Source organism: Oncorhynchus keta, chromosome 29, assembly GCF_023373465.1.
Source record: "Oncorhynchus keta strain PuntledgeMale-10-30-2019 chromosome 29, Oket_V2, whole genome shotgun sequence".
Taxonomy (NCBI): Eukaryota; Metazoa; Chordata; class Actinopteri; order Salmoniformes; family Salmonidae; genus Oncorhynchus; species Oncorhynchus keta.
The window spans coordinates 16,884,050-16,896,549 of record NC_068449.1 but is presented as its reverse complement, the minus strand read 5'-3'; the positions used below and the strand labels follow the sequence as shown (position 1 = coordinate 16,896,549).

At 50.4% G+C, this 12,500-nt stretch overlaps 1 protein-coding gene and 1 long non-coding RNA gene across 13 annotated transcripts in view; one reads left to right on the top strand and one right to left on the bottom strand.

Annotated features, from left to right (window-relative positions):
• LOC118362155 (AT-rich interactive domain-containing protein 1B-like) overlaps positions 1-12,500 on the top strand; it is a 329,171-nt gene that overhangs the window by 188,794 nt on the left and 127,877 nt on the right.
• On the bottom strand, positions 7,119-8,446 carry LOC127913612 (uncharacterized). 12 transcript variants are annotated; one of them, XR_008086173.1, is made up of 3 exons: positions 8,381-8,446; positions 7,711-7,758; positions 7,119-7,281 (listed from the first exon to the last, which is right to left on the bottom strand). It is a non-coding gene; the product is annotated as an uncharacterized LOC127913612 (long non-coding RNA). The 12 variants fall into 12 exon arrangements; XR_008086167.1 differs by lacking the exon at positions 8,381-8,446 and adding an exon at positions 8,237-8,356; XR_008086168.1 differs by lacking the exon at positions 8,381-8,446 and adding an exon at positions 8,189-8,254.

Sequence of the window (12,500 nt, the reverse complement as noted above, 5' to 3'; positions counted from 1 at the left end):
TCTGCTCTCCTCTCCCACGAAACTAGGCTTGAATCCCAGCCAGACAGTCAATCACCGGCCCTGGATATTGCACACTCACTCCCTGCTGAAAGTCCTTAAAAAGTGCTCTGGTTAAGTGCATGAAGCTAAACCACACATTCTTTTCAGAAATCGCAGCAACCAATTTGACTGAGATTCAGTGTTAGTCTTTATAGTGTTGTATTTTTATCTTTGTGTGTGACTCCAGTCTCGAGCACAGTGAGACCAGTTTTGGATGGGAGGTTGATTACATGTTGGACTGTGGTCACACTAGTGACAAGAAAATGTTTTAGCTCTGTTTGTCCCACAGTTTAACAGTCACTGGGTCTAACTCATGGTCAGAGTGAGTGTTAAACTGAGTGTTAGTGAGAGTGGCCAAGTCTTTAAATCTGTAGTTGATGAGGCAGCTGTACAGGCCAAACGAGCCAAACCCAGTTTGAGGGCGACTCTGAAATTCAGATTCAAACCAGGGCTTTGTGGGTAAAGATTGGAAAACAAGGTATCAGTAAACATGTCGTCCCCCATGAATGGTGCAGTGCCTCCCCTTGCTTTGGACCAATCAGTGTCATTTTGTAAATGCTGGATCTTTATAGCAAGACACATCATTCAGCTAAGGTTTGTCAACATTGCCCCAGTGCTATCTGAGATATCGCACGTGACTAAAGCACAAACAAACGGAGACAGATCCACAGTCCCCTCCCAGATTTCACTGTGGGGGACAATAAGAGTTGTTCTACAGTAGATGAGTGGACATGAGCGGTGTAGGCCTAGTGTACTTTAACAGTAACATTTGAAAGCCTTCCTTGAGCTACTGTGTTGTCTTGATATTTTGATATTCCAGTCATACTGGTATTCTCTCGAGCCCAGTAGATCACCTGTCTGGGACAGAATGGTGGTCAAACACTTAGTCTGTGTCGGTAGAATGATCTGCTCGTGTCACTCAGGCATGTACTGTATTCTGCTAGGGTATAAATATACAGTAGTACATCTCAACCGTCCTCACAATGACCAAATGTTCATGGGGATAGCTCCTAACTGCTCTCTGGCTCTCTCTTCTCTGACAGTTCTACCCTACCTCTCTCTCTTCTCTGACAGTTCTACCCCCCCCCTCTCTCTTCTCTGTCAGTTCTACCCTTCCTCTCTCTTCTCTGTCAGTTCTACCATACCTCTCTCTCTTCTCTGTCAGTTCTACCCTACCTCTCTCTCTTCTCTGTCAGTTCTACCCTACCTCTCTCTCTTCTCTGTCAGTTCTACCCTACCTCTCTCTCTCTTCTCTGTCAGATCTACCCTACCTCTCTCTCTTCTCTACCCCCCTCTCTTTCTCCCTCACTCCCTCTTTCTTTCTCTCTGAGCTGCTGTCCTCCCCTCAGCTGTCAGCTCACCTCTGTGCTACATGGCATTTCTCCCCCTCCTAATGGAGCCATGGTGCTGGTGTGAGTGTGTATGTCTGGCTGTGGGGGGGGGGGGGGGCATCTCCAATGTCTGGTCTTTTCATGTGTCACAGAGCTAGCTGCACGGCTCATGTTTGCCAATGAGGCGGCTACGCTGGAGCTAAGCTAGGTTAAGCTTGAACGCCGCTTCGCACCACGATGCCGAGCCTGTTACAGCAGGTCTGGGAGAGAGAGAAAGACAGACAGACAGACAGACAGGGGGAGGGAGTGACAGACAGAGAGATAGAGAGAGAAATGCTATTTGGCCCTACACAGAGTACACAGCGGCAGAATACCTGACCACTGTGACTGACCCAAAATTAAGGAAAGCTTTGACTATGTACAGACTCAGTGAGCATAGCCTTGCTATTGAGAAAGGCCGCCGTAGGCAGACATGGCTCTCAAGAGAAGACAGGCTATGTGCTCACTGCCCACAAAATGAGGTGGAAACTGAGCTGCACTTCCTAACCTCCTGCCCAATGTATGACCATATTAGAGAGACATATTTCCCCAGATCACACAGATCCACAAAGAATTCGAAAACATATCCAATTTTGAAAAACTCCCATACCTACTGGGTGAAATTCCACAGTGTGCCATCACAGCAGCAAGATTTGTGACCTGTTGCCACGAGAAAAGGGCAACCAGTGAAGAACAAACACCATTGTAAATACAACCCATATTTATGCTTATTTATTTTATCTTGTGTCCTTTAATTATTTGTACATTGTGTATGTATGTATATGTATATATATATATATATATATATATATATATATATATATATGTGTGTGTGTGTGTATGTGCGTGTATATATATGTATATATATATATATATATATGTATATATATGTATATATATATATATATATATATGACATTTGTAATGTCTTTACTGTTTTGAAACTGTTGTATGTGTAATGTTTACTGTTAATTTTTGTTGTTTTTCACTTTATATATTCACTTTGTATGTTGTCTACCTCACTTGCTTTGGCAATGTTAACACATGTTTCCCATGCCAATAAAGCCCTTGAATTGAATTGAATTGAATTGAGAGAGAGAGAGGCCTCTCACTCATCACTCACACACCACATCACACATGCTCAGGGGATATAGTGAGGATATAGCTATGTGACAATCCATAAAGGCTTATGAATGTGACTAGGTTTGTAAATGCACTAGCTATTGTCAGCTATTTTTCATTTAGCCGTTATTAGGTTATTTACTTGTCTTTTTCCCATTATTTCATTGAATCAATCCTGTTGTTATGCAAGGTGACGTAGACTTTGTTCTAGTGTGAGGCTGGTGCCTTGCTACCATTCTTTCCTTCTTTAAGGACTCCCTCCATCACTCCCTCTTTCACTCTCTCCTCCCCCAGTATTCAGACAGTGAGGCTCCTTTCCTTTCCTCTCTCTGTCCCTCTGTCTCTCCCTCCATCCACTGCTCATCGCCCTCTCTCTCTTCTCCCTCTCTGTGTATCCCATCCTCTCTCCCCTCCTCTCACCCCTCTATCTCTCCCTCTGTCTCTCCCTCTCCTCCCTCTCTCCCCCTCTGTCTCTCACTCTCTCCTCCCTCTCTCCCCCTCTGTCTCTCCCTCCATCCACTGCTCATCGCCCTCTCTCTCTTCTCCCTCTCTGTGTATCCCATCCTCTCTCCCCTCCTCTCACCCCTCTAATCTCTCCCTCTGTCTCTCACTCTCTCCTCCCTCTCTCCCCCTCTGTCTCTCCCTCTCTCTCCCTCTCTCCTCCCTTTCTCTTCCCTTTGTCTCTCCTTCTGTCTCTCCCTCTTTCTTATCTTTCCCTCTCCTCCCTCTCTCCCCCTCTGTCTCTCCCTCTTTCCTCCTTCTCTCCCTCTCTCCTCCCTCTCTCCTTACCTCTCCTCCCTCTGTCTCTCCCTCTCTCTCCCTCTCTCCTTACCTCTCCTCCCTCTGTCTCTCCCTCTCTCGTCCCTCTCTTTCCCTCTCTCCCCCTCTCTCACCTTCTCTTGTCCCTCTCTTTCCTTCTCTCCCCCTCTGTCTCTCTCTCCCTCCTCCTTCTTTCCTCCCTCTCTCCTCCCTCTCTCTCCTCCTGTCTCTCCCTCTCCTCCCTCTTTCTCTCTCTCCCTCTCAACCCCTCTGTCTCTCACTCTCTCCTCCTCTCTCCCCCTCTGTCTCTCCCTCTCTCCCCTCTCTCACCTTCTCTTGTCCCTCTCTTTCCTTCTCTCCCCCTCTGTCTCTCTCTCCCTCCTCCTTCTTTCCTCCCTCTCTCCTCCCTCTCTCTCCTCCTGTCTCTCCCACCATCTTTTCCTCTCTCGTCCCTCTCTTTCCCTCTCTCCCCCTCTGTCTCTCTCTCCTCCTTCTTCCCCACTCTCTCCTCTCTCTCTCTCCCTCTGTCTCTCCCTCTCCTCCCTCTCTTTCTCTCTCCCTCTCAACCCCTCTGTCTCTCACTCTCTCCTCCCTCTCTCCCCCTCTGTCTCTCCCTCTCTCTCCCTCTCTCCTCCCTTTCTCTTCCCTTAGTCTCTCCTTCTGTCTCTCCCTCTCTCTTCCTTCTCTTTCCCTCTCCTCCCTCTCACCCCCTCTGTCTCTCCCTCTTTCCTCCTTCTCTCCCTCTCCTCCCTCTCTCTCCCTCTCTCCTTACCTCTCCTCCCTCTGTCTCTCTCTCTCTCTTCCCTCTTTTTCCCTCTCTCCCCCTCTCTCGCCTTCTCTTGTCCTTCTCTTTCCTTCTCTCCCCCTCTGTCTCTCTCCCCCCTCCTTCTTTCCTCCCCCTCTCCTCCCTCTCTCCTCCCTCTCTCTCCCCTGTCTCTCCCACCATCTTTTCCTCTCTCTTCCCTCTTTCCCCCCTGTCTCTCTCGCTCTCTTCCCTCTCTTTCCCTCTCTCCCCCTCTGTCTCTCTCTCCTCCTCCTTCTTCTCTCCTCTCTCTCTCCCCTCTGTCTCTCCCCCTCGCCTCCCTCTCTCCCCCTCTCTCTCCCCCTCTCCTCTCTCTCCCCCTCTGTCTCTCCCCCTTGCCTCCCTCTCTACCCCTCTGTCTCTCCCCTCTCCTCCCTCTCCCCCCTCTGTCTCTCCCCCCTCGGCTCCCTCTCTCTCCCGCTCTGTCTCTCTCCCTCTCCTCCCTCTCTCCTCTCTCTCTCCCCTCTGTCTCCCCCTCCCTTCCCTCTCTCCCCCTCTGTCTCTCCCCCTCTCATCCCTCTCTCCCCCTCTGTCTCTCCCCCTCTCCTCCCTCTCTCCCCGTCCTCTCCCCCTCCCTTCCCTCTCTCCCCCTCTGTCTCTCCCCTCTCCGCCCTCTCTCCCCCACTGTCTCTCCCCCTCGCCTCCCTCTCTCCCCCTCTGTCTCCCCCCTCCTCTCCCTCTCTCCCCTTTGTCTCTCCCCCTCTCCTCCCTCTCTCCCCCTCTGTCTCTCCCCTCTCTCCCCCTCTGTCTCTCCCCCTCTCCTCCCTCTCTCCCCCTGTTTCTCCCCCTCGCCTCCCCCTCTCCCTCTCTCTCCCCCTCTCCTCCCTCTCTCCCTCTCTATCTCTCCCCCTCTCCTCCCTCTCTCCCCCTCTGTCTCTCCCCCTCTCCTCCCTCTCTCCTCCCTCTCTCCCTCTCTGCCTGTGCCACTCTCCTCCCTCTCTCCCCCTCTGTCTCTCCCCTCTCCTCCCTCTCTCCCCCTCTCCCCCCTCTCTCCCTCTCTATCTCTCCTCCTCTCTCTCCCTCTATCTCTCCCCCTCTCCTCCCTCTCTCCTCCCTCTCTCCCCTCTCTGTCTGTGCCCCTCTCCTCCCTCTCTCCCCCTCTGTCTCTCCCCCTCTCCTCCCTCTCTCCCTCTCTGTCTGTGCCCCTCTCCTCCCTCTCTCCCTCTCTATCTCTCCCCCGCATCTCTCCTCCTCTCTCCCTCTCTATCTCTCCCCTCTCCTCCCTCTCTCCCTCTATCTCTCCCCTCTCCTCCCTCTCTCCTCCTCTCTCCCTCTCTATCTCTCCCCTCTCCCCTCTATCTCTCCCCTCTCATCTCTCCCTCTCTGTCTCTCTCCCTCTCCTCCCTCTCTGTCTCTCTCCTCTCCTCCTCTCTCTCCCCTCTGTCTCTCTCCCTCTCCCCTCTGTCTCTCCCCCTCTCCTCCCTCTCTCCCCCTCTGTCTCTCTCCCTCTCCCCCTCTGTCTCTCCCCCTCTCCTCCCTCTCTCCATCTCTATCTCTTCCCTCTCTCTCCCTCTCTCCCCTCTGTCTCTCCCCCTCACCTCTCTCTCTCCTCCCTCTCTATCTCTCCTCCCTCTCTCCCCTCTATCTCTCCCCCTCCCTCCCTCTCTCCTCCCTCTCTCCCTCTCTGTCTGTGCCCCTCTCCTCCCTCTCCCCTCTGTCTCTCCCCTCTCCTCCCTCTCTCCCTCTCTGTCTGTGCCCCTCTCCTCCCTCTCTCCCTCTCTATCTCTCCCCCTCAGATCTCTCCTCCCTCTCTCCCTCTCTATCTCTCCCCCTCTCCTCCCTCTCTCCCCTCTATCTCTCCCCCTCTCCTCCCTCTCTCCTCCCTCTCTCCCTCTCTATCTCTCCCCCTCTCCTCCCTCTCTCCCCTCTGTCTCTCCCCCTCACATCTCTCTCTCCTCCCTCTCTCCCCCTCTGTCTCTCCCCCTCTCCTCCCTCTCTCCCCCTCTCTCTCTCCCCCTCTCCTCCCTCTCTGTCTCTCTCCCTCTCCTCCCTCTCTCCCCCTCTGTCTCTCTCCCTCTCCCCCTCTGTCTCTCCCCCTCTCCTCCCTCTCTCCCCCTCTGTCTCTCTCCCTCTCCCCCTCTGTCTCTCCCCCTCTCCTCCCTCTCTCCATCTCTATCTCTTCCCCTCTCCTCCCTCTCTCCCCCTCTGTCTCTCCCCCTCTCCTCCCTCTCTCCTCCTCTCTCCCCTCTCTGTCTGTGCCCCTCTCCTCCCTCTCTCCCCCTCTGTCTCTCCCCCTCTCTGTCTGTGCCCCTCTCCTCCCTCTCTCCCTCTCTATCTCTCCCCCTTGCATCTCTCCTCCCTCTCTCCTCTCTATCTCTCCCCCTCTCCTCCCTCTCTCCCCTCTATCTCTCCCCTCTCCTCCCTCTCTCCTCCCTCTCTCCCTCTCTATCTCTCCCCCTCTCCTCCCTCTCTCCCCTCTGTCTCTCCCCTCTCATCTCTCTCTCCTCCCTCTCTCCCCTCTGTCTCTCCCCCTCTCCTCCCTCTCTCCCCCTCTCTCCTCCCTCTCTGTCTCTCTCCCTCTCCTCCCTCTCTCCCCCTCTGTCTCTCTCCCTCTCCTCCCTCTCTCCCCTCTGTCTCTCCCCCTCCCCTCCCTCTCTCCCCCCCTCTGTCTCTCTCTCCTCTCCCCTCTGTCTCTCCCCCTCTCCTCCCTCTCTCCCCCTCTGTCTCTTCCCCTCTCCTCCCTCTCTCCCCTCTGTCTCTCCCCCTCACCTCTCTCTCTCCTCCCTCTCTCCCTCTCTGTCTGTGCCTCTCTATCTCTGTTTTTGAGCCTTTATTGTTCCCCCTTCTTTATGTATTAGTATCCTGCATGTGTTTCTGTGGTTCCTGCTGAATATGCAATGAAAGCTGTGGGGTCATTGGTCCCGCTCATTTTCATAATCTGGAATATTGAGAGAAGGAGAAAGGTTGGAAGGCTGGCAGGGAGGACTGATGTAGTTCCCTCTTCTTTATTTGAAGTTCTTTTTCTCTCTTCTCTTCTTTTTTCTCCTCTTTTTTTCTGCTTCTGGTCTAAACTCGGTTGACTCGAGGGCCCCATCTCCTCTGCACCTTCTCTGCTCCTCTGTATCTGTCTATCCCCACACCAGGACTCTGCACCTCCTCTGCTCCTCTGTATCTGTCTATCCCCACACCAGGACTCTGCACCTCCTCTGCTCCTCTGTATCTGTCTATCCCCACACCAGGCCTCTGCACCTTCTCTGCTCCTCTGTATCTGTCTATCCCCACACCAGGACTCTGCACCTCCTCTGCTCCTCTGTATCTGTCTATCCCCACCAGGCCTCTGCACCTCCTCTGCTCCTCTGTATCTGTCTATCCCCACACCAGGCCTCTGCACCTCCTCTGCTCCTCTGTATCTGTCTATCCCCACACCAGGACTCTGCCCTCCTCTGCTCCTCTGTATCTGTCTATCCCCACACCAGGCCTCTGCACCTCCTCTGCTCCTCTGTATCTGTCTATCCCCACACCAGGACTCTGCACCTCCTCTGCTCCTCTGTATCTGTCTATCCCCACACCAGGCCTCTGCACCTCCTCTGCTCATCTGTATCTGTCTATCTCCACACCAGGCCTCTGCACCTCCTCTGCTCCTCTGTATCTGTCTATCCCCACACCAGGCCTCTGCACCTCCTCTGCTCCTCTGTATCTGTCTATCCCCACACCAGGACTCTGCACCTCCTCTGCTCCTCTGTATCTGTCTATCCCCACACCAGGACTCTGCACCTCCTCTGCTCCTCTGTATCTGTCTATCCCCACACCAGGACTCTGCACCTCCTCTGCTCCTCTGTATCTGTCTATCCCCACACCAGGCCTCTGCACCTCCTCTGTCCTCTGTATCTGTCTATCCCCACACCAGGCCTCTGCACACCTCTGCTCCTCTGTATCTGTCTATCCCCACACCAGGACTCTGCACCTCCTCTGCTCCTCTGTATCTGTCTATCCCCACACCAGGCCTCTGCACCTCCTCTGCTCCTCTGTATCTGTCTATCCCCACACCAGGCCTCTGCACCTCCTCTGCTCCTCTGTATCTGTCTATCCCCACACCAGGCCTCTGCACCGCCTCTGCTCATCTGTATCTGTCTATCCCCACACCAGGCCTCTGCACCTCCTCTGCTCCTCTGTATCTGTCTATCCCCACACCAGGCCTCTGCACCTCCTCTGCTCCTCTGTATCTGTCTATCCCCACACCAGGCCTCTGCACCTCCTCTGCTCCTCTGTATCTGTCTATCCCCACACCAGGACTCTGCACCTCCTCTGCTCCTCTGTATCTGTCTATCCCCACACCAGGCCTCTGCACCTCCTCTGCTCCTCTGTATCTGTCTATCCCCACACCAGGCCTCTGCACCTCCTCTGCTCCTCTGTATCTGTCTATCCCCACACCAGGCCTCTGCACCTCCTCTGCTCATCTGTATCTGTCTATCCCCACACCAGGACTCTGCACCTCCTCTGCTCCTCTGTATCTGTCTATCCCCACACCAGGACTCTGCACCTCCTCTGCTCCTCTGTATCTGTCTATCCCCACACCAGGACTCTGCACCTCCTCTGCTCCTCTGTATCTGTCTATCCCCACACCAGGACTCTGCACCTCCTCTGCTCCTCTGTATCTGTCTATCCCCACACCAGGACTCTGCACCTCCTCTGCTCCTCTGTATCTGTCTATCCCCACACCAGGCCAGAGCAGAGCAGATCAAATCAGTTCTTGGAGCCTCCAGGCTAAAATACAACACACAGCTCTGGGGGTCAATAGAAGTGACCTCTCTGGATGTGGACAGATTGTTGATGAAGCCTCAGTGAGGTTTGCTATTGCCTGTGTAGGCGCTGAGATGATTGGGGTCTGGAGGCCTGATGGTCATGGGAAGGTGAAGTGGGCAGACATGGGAATTCAGAACGGTTGTGATGCTTTGTTTTAGTTTATTACACCTGTGTTGTTCTGTGATATGTAGCTTATGTTTTATACATGGTTGGGTTCTGCATGATAATGTTGTTTTATTGAATTCTCCTCTTCCTCCTCATTGAGCTGGAAGTGTGTCCACAATGATATTTCACCATAACATAAACGCTTTTGACATGTAATGGCAATATTCTATGAACAAATCCCTTTCTCTCTCCTCTCTCTCCTTCTAATCCTTCTCTATCTCCTTCCCTTTGGTGTCGCCTGAGAGTAGGTGTCTACCCCCCCCTCTCCCTCTCCCATGTTACCCTCTCACACTCTAGCTCCCTCTCCCCATGTCTCTCTCCTCCTCTCCTCTCTCTCCAATTCCTCCTTTCATCTCTCTCTCTCTCCCTGACTCCCTCTCTCCAGTGCTTCAGGGATTTGACTCTAACCGGCCCTGGCGCCCGTAATGAAACCAAATCTATTTAAAGCCAAAAGCGATGCAAGTTTTAATTTCCTATTCCAGACCTAACCTTTCTGGCTGCACAGCATTTCACATCCACTTAATAACTTTTACCCCTCCCTCCCTCCCTCCCTCCCTCCTCCCTCCCTCCCTCCCTCCCTCCCTCCCTCCCTCCCTCCCTCCCTCCCTCCCTTCCTTCCTTCCTTCCTTCCCTTCCTTCCCTTCCTTCCTTCCTTCCTCCCTCCCTCCCTCCCTCCCTCCCTCCCTCCCTCCCTTTGTTTCCCTTCTCCCCTTCCTCCCCCCTCTGTGTGTTTCCTCTTTTAGTGGCCCCCTCATTGCTTGCAGAGGAGAGGAGAGGCGTAGGCTGCCTCTTCAAGGGCAATATCTGTCAAATGATTCCCCAGTGAAATTAAGATGAGAGAGAAAAGAGAAGATGATCAGGGAGGGGAGGGGAAGAGAAGGGGGGGGCAGCAGCCAGCGTTCCTTTTCTCCTGGTGCTCTTAATTCAATCTCGTCTCACAAAACAAGTTAAATATATATCTATTGGAGTCTTCATGCTTTTTACATCTCAAAAGGATCAACTGGAAAGGAAAGATTTGTGTGAAATGTGAAAAGTATATTTTTTTGTCAAGAATATAATTAATGTTTTCCATTTGAGATACAGATATTTAGGGGTATACAGTATAAATACAGATATTTAGGGGTATACAGTATAAATACAGATATTTAGGGGTATACAGTATAAATACAGATATTTAGGGGTATACAGTATAAATACAATCTCCAGAGATGAGGAATGTCTTATATTCCTTGCTATGCGGTGGTCTGGTATGCTGTGATCATAGGGGTTTAAGGGTTTAAAACCATGTTTGTGATGAGGAGTCAAGCCTGCCTCCCCTTCACAAACCCCCTCCCTGGGCTGTCAGTATGCACGGCTCCATCTGCTGGCTAGGACAGCTACTGCAGCCAGCAAACAATGGCAACTTAAACAACAAACAAACATTTCACTACTGTAACATCAATACAAAGAGACTTTCTCAAACTTTTAAAACCATTTTATTTGGATTATATTTATCTATTTGATCAATCGTATCATATTTGTTGATACCGACAGCCCATCATTATATCCTCTTAAGCTTTAGTAACACTTAATGTGGACAATTTAAATTTACAGCTGATCCCTAAATGTCCAGAATTAAATTGTCATCGGTGTGTTTAAGTGTTACAGCGAAGCTTCCTGGTGTAGATAATGAACAGCCTTTATTAGACTGTGATTAGAGTTCCATCAGCAGTATTAAAAGTGGCAGGAGGAGAGAGGAGAAGCACGATAATGTCTGAGACCTGGGTAAGTCCTGTATTATCTAATAGGAGGACACATACTCTTCTCCTCTTCATTAATAGACAGTTAGCAGCAGAGAAGATCATGTAATATGAAGGTAATATCAAATGAACGTGGATGAAATGAGCTCTCTTGCCAAGTTTTTCTAAGTGGTGTCCAGCACTGGCTTTTTCATGCTTGGTTGCCAAGGCCTCCTTCAAATTCCATGTGTGATACATGCAGTGATGCAACACAGCCACGGAAAGACAGAGAGTGAGAGAGGCAGAGAGAAAGAAAGCATGTCTTCTATGTTGTGCTGCTATACTGCTATTGATATATACCGGCCCTTTGACTCTACTCTACACATAACCATTAAGATCAGCTTTTTATAGTCTGGCTCCTTAGCCACACAGACACACACACACACACACACACACTCGAGTGAGAGGGAGAGAGAAGGTCTGGGACTGCAGGAGTCACGTTCTTTAACACTGCTCTCTCTCTGCGGTTTGAACAGATCTGTGTGTACTGTTTCATCTCTTCTGTTATTAAATCAGCCTTTCACAGGTGTCACCTCTCCGTTGACATGCCTTACATCAGCCATACTGGCCTCTGATTGGTTTAGCCACTAGGATTTCACAGACAGTTAGTTGTTTTCTCTGTTGGGTGATTGTTGGATGAGAACGGGCCAGTGGGGTGGTCATCGGTGACAGTTGCTCAGAAACACCCGTTTCAATATGCAAACTAGATGCTGGAATATTATCTATGTAAGGCTGGTTACCTACTGAATATATTAGGATACATCCTCTAGTCTTCTGGTTTTATATAGAATGTTCTGCCATGGTTCCAGACAAGATTTCAAGTTTTTCTCAAATCCTAAACCTAACACCTTGGCACCTAGACCCAGCTTTGTCAGTGTTGTGTAAGTGGCATCCCCAGTTTCTGCTCTAGAACGTTTTTCATTCCTTGCCTGATATCCTGATGTTGTTTTCTTTCAGTCTCTCAGCTTTCAACGCTGGCTGTCACATCATGTTTATCATCAATCATCCGAAATACTGACTAGTTGAAGAGAGAAAAACATACTGGAGAATTTGTGTATAACAAAGACAAATATTGAATCAAGATATCAAAATGGCACAAGATGAAATGACTCTACTTTTGAGTTAAGACACTGACATGTTTTGTTTTGTACGGTTTAGTTTCATTTTAAATGTATTATTTTTGAGAGATCCTAGTGTAGTTCTTTCTGTTACATATGGCTGGTTCAGTGGCTGATACTCCCTCTTATGTTTTTCATTTTACAACATTTATCATTTATACAGTATATTCTGTTATATAATCCTTTACGGAATTGTACTCTCATTTATTGCTTTGGTAATCAACAATACTACATAGTTGCCTTGTCGAAGAAACAGATCGGCAGGGAGGGTAGCATTTAATGCTACGTCAAGACACAACATTTAAGGGAGATGTAATGTTTAATTCATGATGTGATTCACAGTGTAATGTAAATCACATACATTCATTTGTCTCTGTGTGGTGGCCTGTTATTAATGCATTTTATATGTAGCCCTAACAGCGACTCTTTCAAGTACTGTTGTTTTCAGCTTTCCTCAGATGAATCAAATGATGATACATGTTACCCCCAGTCACGAGAACATAATGACTCATCCTTTGTTTTAGTTTGAATTGTAACGCATAAATGCATGTGTTATTCATGTCGCTTACACTCACGCACCCCACATACTCCCCACATACACACT